The sequence below is a fragment of the Streptopelia decaocto genome (assembly GCF_964273445.1).
Source record: "Streptopelia decaocto genome assembly, chromosome: 6".
NCBI lineage: Eukaryota > Metazoa > Chordata > Aves > Columbiformes > Columbidae > Streptopelia > Streptopelia decaocto.
This window is the reverse complement of record NC_138660.1, coordinates 4,076,783-4,082,782: the sequence shown is the minus strand read 5'-3', so window position 1 is coordinate 4,082,782 and position 6,000 is coordinate 4,076,783.

Here is a 6,000-nt window from a genome sequence, read left to right as displayed (position 1 = left end):
TTTCATCTCACATGGATGTAAACCTAATAGTCCAAACCTCATACATGACAGGCTCTTGATACTACTCCAGCTAAAGTACTTAATCCAGAGCTCACAAAGTCAGTATGAATCATTTAAATTTGGAAGTTGAACGCCAATTATTCTGCAGAAAATTACCTTACATATAAACTAAAAGGAAAGTCTTTCATTGTTCTTAGTGGAAACTTCATAATTAAAAGTAGTCTTGAGTATTGTAATGATGATTGGGACATAATTTATCTAGAATAATATACTACTTTTACATTCTTTAAAGACAGCTTATAGGTATCCCATGCACAATGCCTTTCAGTAAGGCATTATAGAATATATGACATGAAAAACTGTATTTACATGGCTACTAACAACATGGGTTTCCTACAGGAAAGAACATGTTTAAATGCTACAAAATGATGCACCAGATAAGGTGGGGTTTGGGTAAATATCTTCTAAACCCAATATTTTTTCCTGATGCTGATGCCACTTGTTCTCCTGACGTGCTTGTTTACTGCCAGGTTAGAGAACCTCGGCTGGCACCAGTTTGCATGGTCTTTGGAATTCTTGTATTAAAACACATATTAATTTATGTCTACTTCTTCATCCAAACATTTTTGGTCAAACAGAAAAAATCCTCCAAATTTGTTTCAAAGAAGAGAGCGTTACGACGTATTTTTAGATTAATACATATTATGCAAACTATGGTTCCTTCTCAAGATCAAATAATCCACATGTGTTTCCACAGGCTCTCAACACAAATTGCCTGTCAGGGTAAAACCTTGAAAACTGTCCTGTAACCGTCATGATGAAGGAAAATTACTGCCAGACAGATTATATAGTCAAGAAAAACTCTGCAAGTTATTTTGTGCCTCCTAGCTTGAATACATATGGGACAAATGCAAATTTTCCAAATGAAATACAGCTCAGAGTGCATACATTTCAAACAGATAATAGTTTGCACTTATTAAAGCTTGGTTTAGATCATAAACAGAGTGTTTTTTTCCTGAAATGCCAGCTTTTCTGTAAAGACTGTTTTTTCCCCCTAAAGGGGCATCAATTATAAATAATGGTCTAACCACCAAAATTGCTAGAGTCAAAGCAAATCAACTGAAAAAATGTGATTGATTAAAAAATTGTTAGCTTGCTATGTGCTCTAGGTATCCTTTCAGGGAATGGCATGGGAGCTTATTGGCAGATACATAAATACCTGGTCTGGAATAGCCAAGAAGTGATTCACAGATCTACAACTGCACATGTCTATAGGGTGAGCATAGACAGAGCTTTTCTGAAAAATTAAATGTCACATGGAAGTGCTACAGCTCTCTGGGCCCTGAGCACTAACTGAAGGTTATTGTTAGCAGCAGATAATGGGGTAACTTGTATGAAAAGCTACTTGAAGCCTCCTTGCACTCAGCTATGTTGATTTAGATTTAGCTGCTTAAAGCAAGGCACTAAATCAGCAAGAAGAATAGATTGGTTCTTCCAGAGATTAAGTTCTAAATAAATTACGATGAAAACATAGAAGAGCTCAGATACAAAGATAAACAGAGGCATGTTTTGCAGTGGCTTTGGGAACAAAGGTTGACACGAGATGAGAAGACCCGCAGCAGCAGGAGTGTGGGTGCTGGGGGAGGACATGGCTTCTTTTGGCAGCATAGCCACAGACCTGTTGCGTTTATCTGCTGAAAAGTGGATCCACACCAGCTCTATCTCACCTGTCCTTGGCCAAGGGAAAAGCTCTGTCAACTATAATTTGAGGCAATTCCCCCATTGCTGTGCTTTTCAGGGCACTTCCCGCCTCTTCTGCCAGGAGGAGCACAGTTCACAAACACTACCACGTATTTTTGTTTTAGCTGTAGAAAAGCCTTTGCACAATTCTGGGGGAAAAAAAGGTGAAGAAAGCACATACCAAAAACTTGAAAGTTGGAGGATGTAAGTGCTGTAAATGTGTTATTTTACCTCAGGATTTTGCCTTGTGGAGTGGCCGATGGGTGTGTGGCGGCAGCAGCGCCGTGTCTATCGCTGTCTGCAATGTCTGAAAGGAGCTTGGAACATGTAGAGGGTTGGTCTCTTCTCCTCAGTAACAAGAAATAAGACAAAAGAAAATGTCCTTCCCAACCAGGGAAGGTTCAGATTGGATACTAAGAAAAAATTCTTAACAAATGGTTGTGAAGCATCGGAACAGGCTGCCCAGGGCAGTGGTGGAGTCGCCATCCCTGGAGGGGTTTAAAAGACATGAAGATGAGGCTCTTAGGGACATGGGTTAGTGTCAGAGTTAGGTTATGGCTGGACTCGATCTCTTCCAACCTGAGTGATTCAATGGTTCCGTGATGCAAAGGGACTTTTAGGCTCGGGTTTAAAGCCAGAGGGAACCAGCAGTGACGGGTCTGTCTTTGCTCCCTCTCAGCAACAGCTGGAGCCTGGAGCTCTTGGGCCACCCATGGAAACGTCTGCGGGGCTGGAGCCTCCAGGGCACCTCTGGGACAACTGAGAGATGTAGCTCACGGGAGCTGTGCTGGTCTGGAGTCTGATTTTAGCCAAACATGATCACAACCTTGGGGCACTAGCAGAGTATCTGTGATTCCACAGACTTGTCTACAGCTGCCTGAAAGGAGGTTGGAGTATGGAGAGGGTTGGTCTCTTCTCCTCAGTAGCAAGTGATATGACAAAAGGAAATGGGCTCAGGTTGCACCAGGGGAGGTTTAGATTGGATATCAGGAAAAAATTCTTCACGGAAAGGGTTGTCAGGCATTGGAACAGGCTGCCCAGGGCAGTGGTGGAGTCACCATCCCTGGAGGGGTTTAAAAGGCGTTTAGACGAGGTTCTTATGGACATGGTTTAGTGCTAGGGTGAGGTTAGGTTATGGTTGGACTCGATGATCCTGAGGGTCTCTTCCAACTGAAAGGATTCTGTGATTCTATGAGCACCCCGTCAGGGCGGTGACCTCTCCCCGCAGCTCACCCCCCCGCCGCACGGAGTGGTCTCTCCCCACACGTCCCACCCCCGCGGCGTTAAATGGACTCTCCCGTCCGCACGCGCCCAGCCCGGCTGCCATGGGAACGGCGCGCGGCGGCGCTGAGAAGCGGGACGGGCCCGATCCCGGCGGGGTGAGCGGCGCCCGGGGGGGACACTGCAGTCGGCCGGGGGAGGGAACCCGACCCTGTGTCTGGGCGGAGGTGGCGCGGCCGCGGCCCGGCGAGCCCCGCCGGTGCCCGGGGGGCGGCCTCGGCCGTGGGGGGTTCGCTCAGGGGCGAATGCTCCGGCCCGAACCAGCGCGTCCCGCCTGGGGCTGCCGCCCGTCCCCAGGCCGGGCCGAGAGAATATTTGGAGACAGGTGGCAGTGCCCCCAAATTCTCCCTGGGAATCCCCTCGCCACGTGCCCTTGCAGTTTGAATTCGGCCTCGACTCTTTTCTCTTTATTCCTCCCCCTTTTATGGCTTTTTGGTTCTAGGTTACAGTTCCAAGCAGTTTCCTTCTTCCCTGTCCTTCCTTTCGTCAGTTTCATTGGTAAACAGAGCTATCGGTAACAAACAAACACTAAAAGCCACTGCTTCCATAGCAGGGGGGGGTTTAATGCATTTTTTTTCCTCTGCACTTGTACATTGTGTGTTTTCCTAGAGATGCCGTCCGGACTGACTGAAATCTCTCTGAAAGCACAGAATAGGCTTTGATAGAGGCATTAAAGGCAAATACAGACTTGGCTCTGTTAATTCACCTGTTTGTGTCCCCACCTGCTGCTTCGTTTGCTGAGTTCTAGGCAGCGTTTCTGCAGGTCACACGGCAATTACTGTCCCTGGATAACGTGGATGGGAAGGCATCGAGCTCATGAAACATACTTGGTAACGTGGTTGGTTGTTTCCTTTTTTATTTTTATGTTTTTTATTTTTATTAGACTTCATGGGGAGACAGAGTGTCTCTGCTAGTGTCTTTTGTGTTTGAAGTTACTCAAAATATAGTTGAAAATATAGTTCTTCGTTAAACAATGCAGGTGTGGGACAGGTAGAAATAGGTGTTGACTCGTCAGTTAATGAAACAACACATATTTGCAATGTATGACAAAATAGCAAAGTATGGGAAAAAAGTATCTTTTAAGTGTTTTAATCTGGTTTTCATTATATTACTTTGTGCATGTTGTGCGACATTAAACAGAAATGCGTAATTTATTTTAAAATGGAAAGTGAAGTTTGAAATGGTTGAGACACAGATATTGGGGTGTGGGCAACATGAGCTTCTCCACAGAGGCAGAGATTACATCAGCTTACATTTGTGGTGGTGCTTTGTTTGTTATTTCAACTAATTAGTGAAATGTTGAAGGGCATTGTTTGTAAGGACCAGAAGTCTCAGCTGATATAATTAACAGCAAATGGGTGGAGAGCAATAGTAGGCAAATTCTTTGTTACACTAAGGATTCTTCAAGGGAAATAGTTTGGTTTGAATTATTGGTAAGTGGATAGAACTCAGTCTAGCATGAAATCCGTGTTCATGGTTATGATAATTGGATATGAGCTATTACACGTACAGTAGTATCCCTTTGGATTTTATGGGTTTATTGATGTAAGAAAGCTGTTGGAATTTAGTCTGCTCTAGTTAAACTGCTGTAGTTTGAAATAAAGACAGCTGAAGATGACATCAGTTTAAGTTATAAAACTGTCTTTAAATTGATTAGGAAGAAATCTGAACTAAGCTAAGATATATGTATATGGGATTTCTGTTCATTTAGCTATGCAGACTTTAAAATTAAATTGACTTAAATTTCTTTTAGCTGAAACACCATTTTTTTTTTTGTTCAGTCGCACTGTATGTCCATTAGCAGCAGAGAGGAATCCTCTAGAATGCTGAAATTTGAGTACTAGCATGTGTAGAAGAGCAGGCAGGAAGAATGGGGATAATTAATCCTTGATTTATTTATGTTGATGCATTGCTTTGCTGTTTGCCTCACTGGAAAGTTGTCTTACAAAGAGAAAAGGATTCACGGATAAACCAAAAGCAAACAGAAAATGGGAACTTTGGTCTGTATTTAAATTAGAAGTCTATTTCTAAGTACGGAGTTTGTTTCTGTGGAGTTTCAATTTGTTGTATTAGTCCTTCCCTGTCAGCCAATCTCTGGGGTACTGCGGGGTGTCCTGCAAGCAAGGGCTGCATATTTCCCCAAATGTTTAATTTTAAAAGTTACAGTCTCAGTGTTTACACTAACAGCTGTTCTTATAAAAATAGGATTATGTTCTAACAGCTATTTTCTCAGAACAGTTCAGGTTTTTGATCACCTTCTATCTGTCTCCCCTGTTCTCTATACCTTGATGCTTTTTTTCCCACCCAGTATTACTGTGTTCCCAAAAATCTGTAGATGATTTTATCTCTGATCCTATCACAACTTCTAAGTTAGCTCTTGAAATATTTGCTTCCAGTGGTATATGTTCAAGTTTATAACAAAATATCATTTACATGAGTTAACTACTTTCCCTCCTTGAGCTTCCCGAGCTGGTTTCAGTAATTCATCTCTATTTTTACTATCAGGTAGTCTCTTGGCTATATCAAAACCTGCGTGTTATCCCTGCCTGTCTAGATGCGCTAGTCCTGCCTGCACACATTTGCCAATACAACCTTCTTCTAGTCTAAGTTATTATTATAGAATATTCTTTTATCTTAGGATGTGATAAAAGAATAATCGTTTTGAAATTATAGGAAAGAATGGAGTGCTTGTTTTTTCCAGCACAGTAAGAAACACTTTTTGTGTGCACATCTGATGTTTCTGTCAGCACCGAAATGTCATTGTGTTCAGGCTCTGTGGCACCAGATGTTTTAACAATTTGTAATGTGCTATGATGTGTTTTGCCTTATGGGTAGTGTTATTTGCAAGCATTTTAACTGTATTAATGGTCATTTTCAGGTTTAGGTGTGAACAGGCAGCTGAGCTTTTGCTCTTAAGCTGCTACACATTTGACGTATTTCAAATGTAACCCTAAGTCTCTCTGCGTAATTTCAATCAGG